This window comes from Sitophilus oryzae, unplaced genomic scaffold (genome assembly GCF_002938485.1).
Source record: "Sitophilus oryzae breed Bouriz unplaced genomic scaffold, Soryzae_2.0 scaffold_1701_pilon_pilon, whole genome shotgun sequence".
Classification (NCBI taxonomy): domain Eukaryota; kingdom Metazoa; phylum Arthropoda; class Insecta; order Coleoptera; family Curculionidae; genus Sitophilus; species Sitophilus oryzae.
The window spans coordinates 1,377,029-1,394,306 of NW_022146393.1; the positions used below are offsets into that span (position 1 = coordinate 1,377,029).

Here is a 17,278-nt window from a genome sequence, read left to right on the forward strand (position 1 = left end):
GGGTATAGATCAGCAGTTGCTGCTTGACAGGTTGCTTCGGTCCTCAATAATATTTCTATTTAATATTCCAAAAAATGATATACTGTTCATTTCTCTTGAGCGAATTAAACTGGCACATTCCACTTGTCGCAATTACATATTAGTACACCTTCCGCCTTCAAACTCTTCGTACATGCAATACCACCAAAGCTCCACTATATAGATGCTATCACAATTTTAATAACGTTACTGTCCACTGCACACTGGATCTTTTTCAGTACTTACTCACATCTTTCAAGTGGGTACTGGATGAACTGGGCACACACGACAGAGGAGAGGAAAAATGGAAGTGGTAAGGACAGCCTACGGCTTAGAAAAAATCGTCCGATTTAAATGAAATTTGGTATGTCGATAGTTTGGACCAAGAGCAACTTGACCGTGTACGACACGTGTCACTGTGACAGTTAGTTTTGACATAAGAAACGTCAAAAGTCGATGTCGTCCGATCGCCACCTAATTTGGTGGGTAGGCTATGTGAACGACGGTGCATACGGTCCGTCAAGTCCGTACCACAGATAACACATAATTAATTATGTGTTACCTGTGTCCGTCCTCTGCAAGATTGGATACGACGTTTCGTTTACATCTTCATCAGGGATTGACTAAGGATTTGATATTGAAGAAAAGTGTGGATCGTTTTCGGCATAATTGGACGGTCTACAGAATGGTGCCCTCGATGTTTCAAACCGACGCCACTAAATGGACGAAACCATCAGGATTTATGTTAATTATGGTTCGATTGGAACCAAACCCGGCACGTAGATAGAGGTACCCAAATGGAATCAGACGGACGGTCATTTTAATACAAATTTTGTAAAAGTGAATCAAATTGTTTATCAATTTTTAATTTATTACTTCTTCAACATTTTAAATTACACACTATTTTCAAACATCTCCTTAAAATCCTTCTATTTCAAAGCAGATCCACTTCAAATATGAGCACATAGTGCACACACTATTTTTTTTAAATATAATATTTGTAAAATGATACTTTAAAGCAGAGTTTTTTATACGTTTTTAAGTAAACAGATATATTTCTTAAGAGTGAGCACCCGACGACAAGAAAAGAAAGATTATTCAATATAAGATTTAAACAGATGTGGTTTTGGAGCTTAGCCAGTCGATGTGGGCGAGCCAACATCCACACCGGAGAAAGCTGAGCCCTTGTTTCGGTCTCATTACAATACAATGACGAATTGCTTAAGTGCACTTATTGTTTTCCGGATGACTAATGCAGGAAAAAATACGAGAAAACGCCGCATGTTAAACGCATCGCTTGACGCGTGCCGTTGATGAATCGTCTTTTCAATTTTCCGTACGATGAAAAATGGTTTACAATGACCGAGAACTTTAATAAATAGTATCTTATCATTTAATTTACTAACTGTCTGTATTAATTAAAATTATTTTAATGATGTTTTTAAAAAATATACGTAAAAAAATATGTGTGCACTTTGTGTGCATATTTGAAGTGAAACTTTTTCATACTTCCGTCTATCTGTCTGTCCGTCTGTCCGTTCAGGACTCCATTCAGGTACCTCTATCCACGTGTCAAGTTTGGTTCCAATCGACCCATAATTAAGAAAAATCCTGATGATTTCGTCCATTTAGAGGCATCGGTTCGAAACGTTGAGGGCGTCATTCTGTAGCTCGTCCTGAATTATGCTAAAATCGACACACATTTTTCTTCAATATCAAATCGTTAGTCCCATCCTGATGAAACAATTATGACGAAACTGCAGATGACGAAACGTCGTATCCAACTTTGCAGGGTGGGACCGTGTGCACCGCCTACCCACCAAATCTGGTCCCGATCGGACGACATTAACTTTTGACGTTTTTTACGTGAAAGTAACTGTCACAGTGGCACGTGTCATATACGGTTTTGTTGGCCTTGGTCCAATTTATTGGCTCTTTGAGCCCCATCTGCATTCCAAGTTTCAGCCCCTTAGCTCACATAGGGCACGAGTTACGACGCCCCAAGATCGTTACCACTTTTCTTCACGCGTCTCGTGTGTCATGGCCGTGTCATAGCCTTCAATTTTTACTTCCATCGCACGTAAAGAAGTTTCACTTCAAAAAATTAAATAGTTCTTCTAAATTCTGATGTATATCGTAGAATAATGAATGTATATGGAACAACCAGTACAAAATACAGTGTATGTGTAAATAATTAATAGGAAGCAGATCTAGTTTAGGAGCCAATTAATGAGTCAGTTAATGAGCCAACAACACAATGCATGTGGAAGCCTCTTAGAGAGAGGAAAAAGTGCAATTATTGCGGTTATGTAGGGACCAAACTAAATACTTCGGCCAATTAGCATCTACCCCAGCATTCTTCAGGCAGAAATCTACGCTACTGAAAGATGCGTACAATTTATCTTAGATAGGATTGCCTCAGCATACTTTCCGGGTGATTGGCAGACACCGCCTCCGGAAGTAGAGGAGCTCGCGCGATTCTGCAGCCAACGGCGACTACCTCTGCTATTGGGATGTGACTCCAATACGCACAATGAGGTATGGGGAAGCGCTAATATTAACACTAGAGGTGAGTGTTTACTAGAATTCCTCTTAGCATACAATCTTGAAGTTCTCAATATAGGGAACACCCCCACGTTTGTGACAAAAACGCGGGCGGAAGTATTAGATTTAACAATCGGGAGTGCTAGTGTAACTAGTTACGTGAAAGATTGGAGGGTCTCAACGGAACCTTCCCTATCAGATAACAGAATCATCGAGTTCAAATTAAGAGGAATCATACTCCAAACTGAAATTCGAAGGGGAATCCAAGAAAAACCGATTGGGAACTATACCACACCAATCTCGTAGACAACCTGGTCCAAATAGATGCATGTAGGGCTAGGAACCACCTGTATCTAGAATGGTACGCAAAGGAAGTCAGTGGTGCAATATTGGATGCATATGAATCTAGTTGCCCCACAAGTAAGGGCATACAAAAAAGTAACAACAAGCCCTGGTGGAACAGAAAGCTGGCCAATCTTAGATCGGAGGTCCGACGACTCTTCAACAGAGCCAAACCCAGCGGCGAATACGCCGAGAAATTAACTGAGTATAATAAGGAGATTAGAAGGGCAAAGCGGTCTGACTTCAGATGCTTTTACGAAAACATCATTTCAACTACTTATGCAGCTAGGCTACACAAAGCTATGGCCAAGAGTGGGCCCATCCCCAACATGGCACTTAAGAAACCTGACGGAAGCTACACGGAAGGAGATGAAGAGAGAGTTAACCTCCTACTTCATACACACTTTCCAGGTAGCATATCTATTGATACGCAAGTAGCTACGACCGAACCCCACAATCCTCGCAGGGAAGACTGGGAGACGGCCAAGCTAGTAATAACAGAACAAAAACTGAAATGGTCTATTGACACCTTTCAGCCTTATAAAACAGCAGGAATAGATGGGATTTTTCCTGCCCTTCTAAAGAAGGGTCAGGAAATAGCTACACTCCATTTATTAAAAATTACAAGAAGCGGTAGGATATATACCAACCATCTGGAGAAGAGCGAAAGTCATCTTCATACCCAAAATAGGCAAAACTGACTGGGCTAACCCCAAATCATTTAGGCCTATTAGTCTCACATCGTTCATATTAAAAACGACGGAGAAAGTAGTGGACAACCATATTAGTGTAAATCATCTACAGGTTAAACCACTGCACGATAGTCAGCATGCATATAGAGCGGGCAGATCCACAGAAACTGCTCTGTACCAGTTAACTGTGCTAATACAGGCAAGTCTGGATAGCAAAGAAACAGCACTTTGTGCCTTCTTGGACATTGCAGGGGCGTTTGACAATATACCTCACAAGGTGGTCAAGCGATCTCTTGAAACAAGAGGGGTGAACAGTACGATAATTTGGTGGTTTTGGGAAATGCTCTCAACACGAACAACAGAGGCTGAGATAGGTACCAAAACTGTAGTTGTTAAAGCAACTCAAAGAACTCCACAAGGTGGAGTGACCTCCCCCTACTGTAGAGCTTGGTAGTGGATGAACTACTGGAAGAATTAACTCTAGCGGGAATACACTGCATAGGGTACGCAGATGACATAGTCATCATTGCACGGGGGAAACATGAAGGCACCCTGTGTGATATTATCCAAAGAGGACTCCGCATCGCTGAGAGATGGTGCAGGACTGTCGGGCTGAGTATTAACTCAGATAAAACCGCAGTAGTGCCATTTACCAGAAAGCGAAGTTTAAAAAACTTGAAAAGAATCCATCTAGATGGAAAGGAAATACTGCCATCACAGGAAGTGAAATATCTGGGAATAACCCTGGATAGTAAACTTCTCTGGAACTCATTTTTACCTGTAACTTCGAAATAGCAGCTGATTCAAATTATACAGCAAGATTTACTTCTTCTTCTTCTTCTTTTTTTATGATGGCTCTGCTATAAGGCAACCGCCAGCTCAATTTGGGAGTGACCAAGATGTTGACTGGCTCTAAACCATATCAAGGCCACTGATTCTTATCTGAGTAAAATGTATAATGGGTAAATTTTAATAAAACTAAACTTCTATGAAGGTAACCTGTGACCTGTGACTGTAAAATGTTATTATTATTATTTATTAAATATATAAATGACGTGCTGAAAGGAAGATTATATCACAAACAAAAGCACATAGGGTAGAGGTCCATAGGTAGAGGTCACACAAACAGACTGCATTCGGAAACTGAAACAAAAAGAAAAAAAAAATGAAAAATAGAAAGTTGAGTATTATAATTTAATTCTATTAATGTTTAAAAATATCATAATAGTTTCTATTAATTTTTCACTTGGCTTAGACAAAACTGTAAATATTGATAGTGGAATAGGAAAATTCATTTCAATAAATTTTTGATATAATTCCAAATTAAACAAAAAATTTATAGGACATTCTAAAAAGATATGATTTAGGTCTTCAACAGAGCCACACTCACAGAATGGATCTTCCTTCACTTTAATTTTATATAAAATAATCACCATTTCTAAAAGCCGGGATGGTTAGGTTAGGCTATAGAGCGCTAAAAGCAAAAGTCAGTCGACAGCACAGAGAGTTGACAGCAGGGGGGTGACAGTAAACCGGAAAATTTTATTCACAAAAGTCTTATGTACTTATATTTATGTTTTTTACATATTTTTTTTGATTCCAGGTTTTGTGTGGGTTCCGGTTGCCTTTTTCCTGCTTCCAGTTATTTAGTTTTATGCCCGTGAAGCTGTGAAAACATTTATTTATCTTCAAGTTTCTGTAAGTCAATGCACTGTTACTTTACTAATTCACTTTAACACAGCATCTCTGATATTATTTAAATATTTGATATTGATACAGTAGTTTATTGGTTTATAGTTCTTTAATTGTGTTGATTTGCATATTTACATTGTTCTAAATTCCAAATAAATATTTTTGAGTAATTTTGTTGTATTATTTACTACTAGAAAGAGTAAAAAGTATATTAACCCTCATTTAAACCTTCTGAACAGCCCGCCATTAAAAACCGGAAACGGAAATAAATTTGATAAAATTGAAATTGTCATGTCTATGTCATGTCAAATGTCCCAGCCGCCATATCTGAAAATTAGTTACCCAGGCAGCCACGCTGTTTCCATAATTTAACATTGACTTGACACTTCTTCTTGTATTTATTATTTTATGGTTGACAGAAGCGATGTTGACAGCGCCTCCACAGAGCGATAACAGGGTTGTGTCAAACGATAACAAGGTTGGCGACTAGGGAACGTAAAAATTACGCGTCAAATAAACTATCCGGCCTGAACGAGAGGGAATCCGGTGATGATAGGCCAGACATCATATATTATATATAAAAAAGACATGTAACGAACTAAAAACGTTACAATATGTAAAACAACAAAATAAAATATACGTGTTTAAGAGTTTTTCCGAAAAACTCACCGGTTTTTAAAAAAAAATATTCTAATATTTGAGGGGTGGTTTCACCCCCTTAGAATTCGTGTTTCAAAATATCCCTTCTTATAGAACCTCTACACCCTAAAGTCAATCCGTTTTCCAAAAATCAGCTTTTTACGTCAAGCGCTTTAAGCAGGATCGTGATTAATCAATGACCAGATTTTTCGAAACACCCTTTATACATTTTTAAAAAATCTTGAAATATGTAAAAAAACAAAATAAAATATAAGTGTTTAAGCGTTTTTTTGGAAACTTGACCGTTTTTTAAATAAAAAATATTGTAATATTTGAGGGGTGGTTTCATTCCCTCTTGGAACTGGAATTTCGAAAAATCCCTTCTTATCGAACCTCTACACCCTAGAATCAACCTGTATGCCAAAATTGAGCTTCTTACGTTGAGTGGTTTGAGCAGGATCGTGATTAATCAGTATGTCAGTCACTTAAGGATTTTATATATTAGTACTAGGGTGTACCAGCGACTTCGTTCGCGTCGAATTAATCATTTGTAATGGTAATTATAAAGCAAAGCAAGAATTTCCATTAACATAACTGGATAAAATTTTCTCACATTTATGTCAGCATGAGTAAAACAATATGGCGATATTATTATGTAACTTGGTAATATGTGAGGGGTAGTTTCATCTCGTTGGAATTTGACTTTCGAAAAATCCGTTTGCCAAAAATAAGCTTTTTACGTCAAGCAGTTTAAGCGGAATCGTGGTTAAGAAATTACCCAACTTTTTGGAACACCCTGTATGATTTTTTAAAAAATTTTAAAATATGTAAAAAAAACAAATAACTTATGCTTGTCCAAGCATTTTCCCAAAAGACTAACCGTTTTTTAAATAACAAATATTGTAATATTTGAGGGGCGTTTTCACCCTCTTGGAATTTGAGATTCGAGAAACCCCTCCTTATCGAACCTCTACACCCCACAGTCAATCCGTTTGCCAAAAATCAGCTTTAAACATCAAGCAGTTTAAGCAGAATCGTGATTACTCAATGGTCATATTTTATGAAACACCCTATATAAATTTATAAAAAATCTTAAAATATGTAAAACAACAAAATAAAATAAACGTGTTTAAGAGTTTTTCCGAAAAACTCACCGGTTTTTAAATAAAAAATATTTTAATATATGAGGGATAGTTTTACCTCCTTAGAATTCGAGTTTCGAAACATCCCTTCTTATCGAACCTCTACACCCTAAAATCAATCTGTTTTCCAAAAATCAGCTTTTTACATCAAGCGCTTTAAGCAGGATCGTGATTAATCAATGACCATATTTTTAGAAACACCTTGTATACATTTTTAAAAAATGTTAAAATATGTAAAAAAACAAAATAAAATATACGTGTTTAAGCGTTTTTTCGGAAACTTGACCGTTTTTTAAATAAAAAATATTGTAATATTTGAGAGGCGGTTTCACCCTCTTGGAACTGGAATTTCGAAAAATCCCTTCTTATCGAACCTCTATACCCTAGAATCAACCTGTATGCCAAAATTGAGCTTCTTACGTTGAGTGGTTTGAGCAGGATCGTGATTAATCAGTATGTCAGTCACTTAAGGATTTTATATATTAGTATAGATAGATTATCTAGGTGTCAGCCGACCGAGGGATTGAAGGCAATAAAAAAGTAAACAATCTCGCTAGAAAAGGAGCAAACACTCCCAGTAACTGGACCAGAACCGTTCCGATTCTCAAGTGGAAACCTACTTAAAGCGGAACTTAAGAACCTGGAAGAGTCCATCCATAACCTGCAATTCCACCAACGGTTAAGACACTCAAAGAAATTTCTCAGAACTTACGACTGAAAAAAATCAAAGATTTTCTTTCATTTACGTAAGAATAATCTGCGGACTGTCACGGGATTTTTAACAGGGCACTCTCTCCTTTAACGAACACTTCAGTAGATTGAAGCTGAGAAACCACGGCGACTGCAAATTCTGTGGGAAAGATGGGAAACAAAAACCGGAACACCTCATCACTGAGTCCGCCGAGACCACAACCATTCATGCCATGGTACGACTGTTATCGGAGATGGAGAACTATCCTGTCTAAAATCGTCTTAGATACTGGCATTTGTCAAAGCCCTGAAACTTTATGATGAGTTATACCTCAAGATAGAGGGACACAATAGATCTGTAAGGTCGCGGTGATTAACCCTCCTCCCATACTAATTACATTCTGCAAGTTACACATTGTATTCTTGTTTATCTACACGACAATCTTTCATATCATATAAATGGTGCAATGGCATAAATTGATGGATTTAATTTAATTAATTAATCTTAAAATAGATCAGCAAATTTTGGTACTCCTGTATAAATTTAACGAAGCAATAAACTTTTACAGTAAAGTTTATTCTCTATACTCTACCTTTAAACTCACCACAAGAATTAATTCTGAAAAGTGACGTACAGGGTGTTGATAATCTATTCTATTAATTGTAGCATGCATTTTTAAATATCTTAAAAACCAAAGATTTTAAACATATTTAACCCTTATAATAAATGCTTTTTTTGGTCCCAAGAATCCAAAAATGAAATAAAATACCGCGTGTTCCATAAGAAAAAATATAACTTTAGTATGGATCTTAGTTCTGAAACACCCTGTATATTTAAAAATAATTTTAAATTGTGCACATTACGTCCCCACATATACCCATAAAATATTTTGTTTCTACATCTTTCCGTTTTCGTATAATCAAGCGAGGCCAATGAGGTGCGCCACCCTGTGTATTATACATGATCAAGGGTGAAACATAGTAATACGTATATGTTGTTGGAAGTTGTGTAAGAAGTTGAAAGGTATTGTACAAATTTTAATATTAAAAACAATTGCAAAACAAGATCACCCTAAAACCAGTGCTCAAGAATGATAATCTAGTGCGTATTAGCTATCCGCAATCGGCACGAGTGTAAGATTATTGCAATATTTTGTCATGATTGATTGAACACAACAACGAATAATAGATATTTCATAGTTAATAAGTAAATTGTGACAGACGAGTTAGATTTTCTAAGAAATTGTCTAAAATTGTCGAATCTAAGACATAAATTGTCAAAAGAAGTGCACCGTCATTCTCTTGCACGTCCGTCGTCTGCCTGGTTCGCGTGTCCTGCCGAAGACATCGTCAACCTGGGCTGACCTGGTGCGCGGCCCCAAAGGAACCTGCCTTTACCGTTATCGCAGGCGTTAAGATAAAAGACACGCCGGACCAGCGAGGGGACCCAAAACGCCGGCCGAGTCAAAATAAATCGAAAATTGCAGCTTGTATAATCGATATAACTGAAGGTGTCATTATACCCAGAAACTGATAGAACTATATATTTATATAATATTTATAGCTCGCTTGCCTTAGCAAGTTACACAGAATATAAAATAAGTTAATTTACAAATCTGTAATCATAGAAATGTATAGCAGATAGACTAAACAGAAATGCATTGATTTGTTTTAACTCAACCAATACAAGCAAAATGTACTTTTTTGGATGTGTAAAATGCTTTTACGTACGGTGTGTGAGGCTCAATCTCTCCTTAAGCTGACTGGAGGACAATACCCATTAAATATACACCCTCTCACTCCTGTCGAGACTAATTTTAAGAAAATATCTACGGCAATTTTGTCACCAATCACCATGCGCGCCTCGCATTTTTCCTGTTCTCATCTTGGACAGGCAAACATTGTGTGTTCTGGAGTATCGTTCGGTTCAGCACAGGTATTGGCATGCGGCGATTTCCCTCTTTCCAATTTTACACTTTTTTGCTTCATTCAACACAAGTTCTCCATACAATATTCTGATACGCATATGCTAACACTCTTCTCTTTGCTGGTGTTGGGCCCTGAACCTTTGGCAGTATTGCGGACAACGCTTTAAAAATTCGTTGTGATTTCAAACCCACCTCCTTGATTTGTAGGCTCATCGTGAGTGCACGGTCTATGCACAATAACGTTATTGTGCATAAACGATTTGTTATAACAAATCGTTTGTTTATCGATCTATTGGTTATGATTTGAACACAGAATTAATATATTTTTTTACAAAACTTGAGATCTTTGGTGTAGTTTTAGGATTTTCAGGATTACCGAAAAAAGAGTGTTGTATAAATGAATATTTCGTAGAAATTAAATTATATTATATGAAATAGGTACAGTACCTACGCTATCGAGAGATATGTACAACTTATCTTATAGTAGGGGGAACTACCGGAAAAAGACATAACCAACTTATTCGGTAGTGAAGCAACCCCAAGTCAGTTACCATCAATTCGAAGTTGGTCAAAGAATGCCTAGAGAAGCTGAATAATTTAGGCAAAGAAAATAAAGTCCTCCTACTCTGGGCGCCAGGCCACCAAGGGACAGAATGCAAAAAGAAGCAAACAATCTAGCTAGAAAAGGATTCAACCCCACTGACTGAACCAGAACCGTTATGCTTGTCCACCAGAACAATCTTCTGTTTGTCATGGGGTTTTTACCAGGACACTGTCTCTTCAATGAACACCTCAGTAGATTGAAGCTATCAAACAACGGCGAACGCAGACTCTTTGGGGGAAAATGGGGAAACACCAGAACACCTCATCACTGAGTGCGCCGAGACGACAAGTATTCGTGCCATAAACTTTGGTACGACTGATATCGGAGATGAAGAACTAACCTCTGTAAAACCGTCTCAGATTAAAGTTTTTGAATTGGAGAATGGACTAAGGGGATCAGAAGAGAACCACAATAGATCAGAAACGGTCGAAGTAGATCAGACCTCAAAGTATCTAATATAACAATATAGCTACTACGCACTGCCCTTGATTATATATTTTTAGGCTACTACATATCCGTAAACGCAAGTAAATTTCTGATTGCGAAAGAGTAACTTACATGTCAAACAATACGTTTACGCAGATATATATTCTGTATACTCTTTGTAATAACTCCTTGTATATTTTGGAACTTTGGATCTATATTGGAGGGCTTTTTACTGTTTATTATTTGTCTCCGTAAGCATTTTATACAACAGCAATTAGTTCAAAAGTTATAAAATTTAAACTAATAATAATAATAGCTTCCGTATATAGCGTTTAACGCCTTGGGAGTAGCAAGGTACAGCTTGCCATGCTAGAACCGATCGGTACACAAGGAAGGTAATGTGGCTAACACTGCGCTTCAACTGCCTCTTATTACCTCAGGATTGTGAATCCCAAGTACTCATTTAAGGCTGAGTCGATCTAGGTACCCAAACTATTTTTATTTTTAATAGTTGGCTGATGAAATGCCGGATGTAGGATTCGAACCCACAACCTTTAGATTGGTATATAGACGAAAACTGTACCTCTACGCCACCGGGCACCTTAAAATGTAAAATAAAATTTAAACTTCTACCTATTTATTATAAAAAGCTACGGGGTGTTATTAAAAAGTGGCACAAATCCTTCACAAATCATAGAAATGTATAGCAGATAGACTAAACAACCTTTTTACTTTTTCATACAGATCAGATTTATTATGATCGTATATGACGTAAATCAGGAGTGATTGACTTGTATTCACTTCTTTTCGGTCACTTCTTGTTTCACCGGAAATGACTACAACTTTTGATTTTTAAATGGCACCCTCGCTATTTTTGACTTTATTTGATAGTAAATGACATTCTGAATATAATGATATATCATATGTCAATTTTTGACATTTTCGCTTAAAAAAAGAGTATGTATTTTCAATTTTAATCTAGAGTGCAATGTCTGTGTCCATAACGTTAATTTGGCTCGAAATACCAAATATGTGGTACCAAATTATTTGTTAAAAAATTCTTTTTCGAAATATACTGATGAGCCACTCTCGTTCCATTTGAAAAAAAATTAGTTCTGATTAAAATTACGATTGGGGTATATTTTAACTATACAGGAAACGTCACGAAATACATTAAACAATCAAATATATTTTTCCAATGCTCATTAATTAAAAATTAGTGGTTTTAACGCAGCTATGTGCTCTAAATTGAAATTCAAAATACTAAGCGAAAATTTCAAAAGTTGACTTATGATATGTCATTCTATTCAGAATATAAAAAAGTCTAGTAAATAAAGTAAAAATATAACGAAATAGAATAATAAAAAATTGTAGTTATTTTTTGGTGAAATAGGTAGTGACCGAAACTAATTTTATCTACATTTACTAACATATCAAATTCCGTCTTTTTTATCCGAAAAAGTAAAAAGGTTTTGAAAACCACTTTTGAAAAACACCCGGTATACGGATTAAAGAATGTCAAAAGAATAAATAAAAGCTCTTTTTTACTGGATCTCTGATCGTCGATTCCTTACAAACAAACCGTCATTGTTTGACACAACAGCATTAACAATAGACTTTTAAATATTCGTCTTTTAGTCTCTTAGCTTACTCTCAATGGCTCCATTAATCATCCGTTAGATGTACCGTCCCTCTAATGCCGGTCTTTAATACCATTTTTCCAGGTCGATTCTTCACTTGACATTATGGGCTTGTGAACGAACTTCCGGTCGATATTCAACTGGTTGTAGTTCCGCTTTTAACGGCAGTTTTAAATAGATATTGGTATTATATTTTAATTGAGTTTTGCAATATTTTGAAAAAATAGACCATGTATGATATACCGGGTGCGTCTCAAAAGTGGCCCAACCATAAATTATGATTGATTGAAGTATTCAATTGCTTTTGGTCACTTCCTGTTTCATTGGAAATGACTACAACTTTCGATTTTTAAATGGTACCCTCGGTATTTTTTTACTTTATTCGATAGAAAATATCACTCTGAATAGAATGACATATCATATGTCAACTTTTGACATTTTCGTATATGGTTTATTTGGAATTATAACTTGCGGTTCGTAACGAAAATTAAAAATTCGAAATACCAAGTGTGTGGTATCAAAATATTCGTAAAAAAATGCTTTTTCCAAATATGCTAATGAGCCACCCTCGTTCCATTTGAAAAAATTGAGATATGATTGAAAATACGATTTGAGCATTTTCTAACTGGCCAGGACAAGACACTGAAAACATTAGACGATCAAATCTATTTTTCCAAGGCTCCTTGAGTAAGAATTAGTGTTTTTAACATAGCCATGGCACTCTAGATTGAATTTTAGAATACGATTTTTTCTTAAGCGAGAATGTCAAAAGTTGACATATGACATGTCATTCTATTCAGAATGTCATTTTCTATCGAACAAAGTAAAAAAATACCGAGGGTGCCATTTAAAAATCAAAAGTTGTAGTAATTTCCGGTGAAATAGGAAGTGACCAAAAACAATTGAATACGTCAATCAATCCTAATTTGTCAAAAGGTGAGACACTTTTGACACGCACCCGGTATACAGGGTGGTCCGAATTGTATTCGGGAAACTTCGGCAGCATATTATGCAGATAAAAATAAGTAAAAAGTTCGTACAAATTTATGTCCTAAAATGTTTCATTTCGAGATACAGGGTGTAGAAGTTTCATTTTTATTTCAGTTTTTTCTAAATAATTGCTGAACTATAGTAGATATTTGGATAAAAGTTGATGTCTGGGTGTTTTTAGACATGAGAAATTTGATTTTGATGTCAATATGACTCTTACTTGTAAGGGGCGCCACCTACATGATTTTTTAACTGTTTTGAAGAGTAATAACTTTTCATCCGTAATTATTGTATTACACCACTGAGAGAAAAAATAATTATTTATTAATAAATTTCCGCCGTTTATTACATAAAAAACGTCTGCGCTCGAGATATATGGAATTGAAAGAATCAATACATGTCCTCATGACAAAATATAAACAAGTTAACTTTATAGTTATTTGACTGAAATGATAATTTTGGAAACAATTTATTTTTTTTAAGTTAATCATACATTTTTCTAAAAAAATATGATAAAACAGTTTCTGTTGAAGCTCTGACACAAAAACAGTTTCAAAACTATTATTTCAGTCTAATAACTATCCAGTCAGCGTGTTTATTTTTTGTCAATAATGACATGCATTGATTATTTCGATTATAAATATCTTGAGAACCGTTGCTCGTAGAGATTTTTACCAATAGACCTTTTTTACATAAAAAATGACGAATATTATATATTCATCAGATAGTGTAATACAGGTACGGACAAAAAGTAATTACTCTTCAAAACAGCTATACATCTCTAGTCACCTACATAACATGTAGGTGACGCCCCCTACGAGTCATATTGATATTAAAATCTAATTTCCCATGTCAAAAAACTCTCAAACATCAATTTTCACCCAAATACGTTAGTTCAGAAATTATTTGGAAAAAATCGAAATAAAAATAAAAGTTCAACACTCTGTATCTCCGACACGAAGCCTTTTAGAACATTCATATGTTTGGTTGTTTTGTTGTTGTTTAGATGACATGTTTTGTTGTTGTTAGATAGGTTAGCTAGAAAATTTCTACGATTTTTGACTTACATTTATGTCGCATCAGGTATACCCAGCAGTTACGTATAGATAAAATGCAATATTCTGGAAAAAGTGATCTAACTAGTCTAACTTTAAAACTATTAAAGATACAAAGACAAACAGACAAGGAAGACGTAAACTAACCTTCTAGTAGTTTAAATTTTAGTTAAAACATATTTTATCCTGTATATTAAATTAAATTAAAAGAAAAATGAAAATTTGCTTAGCCAGTGTGTAGTTAATTAGTGGAGCTACTCCGTATGTTCGTCAGTGAATTTTTAGACACAAAATAAAAACACTATAGAATTTGAGACCATATCTAGACAGAATGAAACATGGAAGGAACAAAAAGAGGAAACGTCTAGTTTATTATCTATCGGTATTGTTCAGAGCGATTGGCAAATTAAGCGGGGCACAGAGCCGAATTACAGATTATTGATTAGCGCTTTCTTCTATTGTCTACAGAATGGAAATCGATCGCTGCCGATAACAAAGAGGTTGTGTTTCGATTTGACTGGATTTTTTCTTCTGTACTCAATCGTGATTTATTTTGAAGGGTCGTGTTCGAAAGAAAACAAGGATAAATCTACGGAATTTCACGAATATTCTTTTTAAATACCCTAACGTATTTATCGTTTCTCTTAAGACGACATACACGTATACTATGTTTCAAAAAATTTATAATATACAGTATGTTTCTTAAATAAGAGTAGTAAGTAAGTAATGAGTAAGAGGGGGGTTAATCACTGCGACTTTAAAGATCTATTGTGCCCCCCTTTCTTGAGTCATCACACCGTCTATAACCCATCATACCCCTGTTGTAGAGGGTACAGGATATTTCCCATCCTCCTCTGACAACAGTTCTTCCTCCGAGGGTACACACAGTCGAGGAGCTTGCCTCCGGCTGAGGAACCCGTGAGGTGGAGGCTGGATGATCTGTCTCCATTTTCTCCACCTCTTTAACTTGATCTCTCCTTAGACCTTATACCTTGTCCAGTATCTATAACAGAGGATATATCCCTCTTTCTCTATTGCCTCCTTAGATTTGAGGTCAATTCCTATTGTGAGGACCTGACCATGACCCTCCTCCCTCGAGTTGATGACTCGCCAACTCGATGTCCTTACATTGAAGTTCTGACCTTGGATAAGGCTCAGCAGGTAGGTGGTGTCTATCCCCTTGCTCGGCAGAAAGACCGTTATGGCCACCCATTTAGGTATGTTTTCTCCCTTTATTGCAACCAGTTCCGGCCCCTGCTAATTTTTAAGCTTAGGTGCGATTTCCACCGATCAATCCGCCGATTCTTGAGATACACAATCTATGTGGATCATGCCCACCCGAAAGTGTATCCCCGCAAAACGCAGCTGACCCACATTTTGTAGATCGTTGTGTTGCGATTCGATCGCCACTACTTCGTCCAGTATAGCCTCTTCTAGAGATGTTTGCTGGTCGGTGGTCAGAGAACCTCTGGGAAATCCTTTGGCAGCACCGCCATTTTCACTTGTCCAGCAATAGCGGTAAAGCTGGTGATACGTCCCTGCTTGCCTCCCGGTGTTGGACGGCTTTCCATCCTGGCTTTTTTCTCTCCCAGTCGGAGAAGAGGCGAGAGGTTCTCGTTCCCTCTCTTGCCCTTTGATGGAGAAGAGGCAGGTTGTTTCTTGGTTTCTTTACTCTCTCCTTTTTGGAGTAGTGTTTTCGCTTTTCCTTCGTCTGGAGCAAGGTCGTCGTGGAGCAGTCGGAGGTATCTCCGTGCTTCTGCTCCCTAGACCTATTCTCAGAGGATCGTCTAGCCCGCCTAGTTGACCCAGGCCGGGTAGACGAAATGGTAGCTTGTGTCGCTTATTGAGTCTAGAGGTAGGCTCCCGACCCTTGCTGGAGAAGGTGGTAGCTTGTGTGCGCCACTTGCGGAGGATGATCCCAAGCAAGTGTCAGCCGCCCCTCTTGTAGTTTCCTTTGGATTTGGTCGCTTGGAACTTTCGTTTGTAATGTTCCCAGTGTCGCTAGGGGCTTCCCCACAGCTTCACCGGTGGTGTTTTTAATGCTAGATCTCATAGTGTTCCCACGAGTCGCTAATGATAGTCGGTCCACTTCTACAGAGCCCCGCATGCAGAAGTAAGGGGTAAATACACTGAGGTGTCCCCTGATGCCCCAAGGTTAAGGCCAGTAATGGCTAGTCCTCTATCTAACCACACATCCCTTTGACCTGGTCCCGCTATAGTAGGATTTAGGTTTTTGGTGAGGTTGTCTCCTCTTGGTCCAGGCGGTTAAGCCAAGACACCCCCCCCACCCTCTACCCGACGACATAACCACAGTCAGTAGAAGGTGCCTGGTATGACGGACAGGGGTAGCCTCGTCCGGCATCGTTATATGGGTATATGGTCGTGGTGCAATTCCCTGGCCACGACACTATAGCTAGGGACAAGACGATGAGTGAGATACTTGTTAGACCAAGCCAGGCGCTAGGGGGATTCCCCCCAGCACCTGACCAGGAGCTTCCCCACTAACGACAAGGTCTTGCATCTCTTAGGGGAAGTTTTTTCTTAAATAAATCAAATAAGTATTTTAAAGACTTTGAAAACAAAATTGGTGCAGATTCGTGAGTGGGTCAAACTAAGCGTTCCAAAAAATGTCGCAAATTTTGTTTGCTAGAGCTGGCTTTATATTTACAGAAACTACATACAAACATAATTAATATAATATACTTACCCTTAAATTATAAAAACACTACTCATCCACATACTGATCATCCACATACTGAGACTCCCGCCTGTTCAAGAAACTGCTTAGATTAAAATGTTCTTCGTCTTTCCTCTAACTACGTCTTACTAATTCGCATCAGCTTCACAAGAAGTCACGTGACGCGGTGTCATTTTTT

General features: G+C 37.2%; 1 long non-coding RNA gene across 1 annotated transcript; it reads right to left on the reverse strand.

Annotated features, from left to right (window-relative positions):
* Positions 1–4,457: 4,457 nt before the first annotated feature.
* LOC115881177 lies at positions 4,458–4,670 on the reverse strand. The gene is made up of 2 exons (XR_004050002.1): positions 4,596–4,670; positions 4,458–4,538 (listed from the first exon to the last, which is right to left on the reverse strand). It is a non-coding gene; the product is annotated as an uncharacterized LOC115881177 (long non-coding RNA).
* Positions 4,671–17,278: the final 12,608 nt, after the last annotated feature.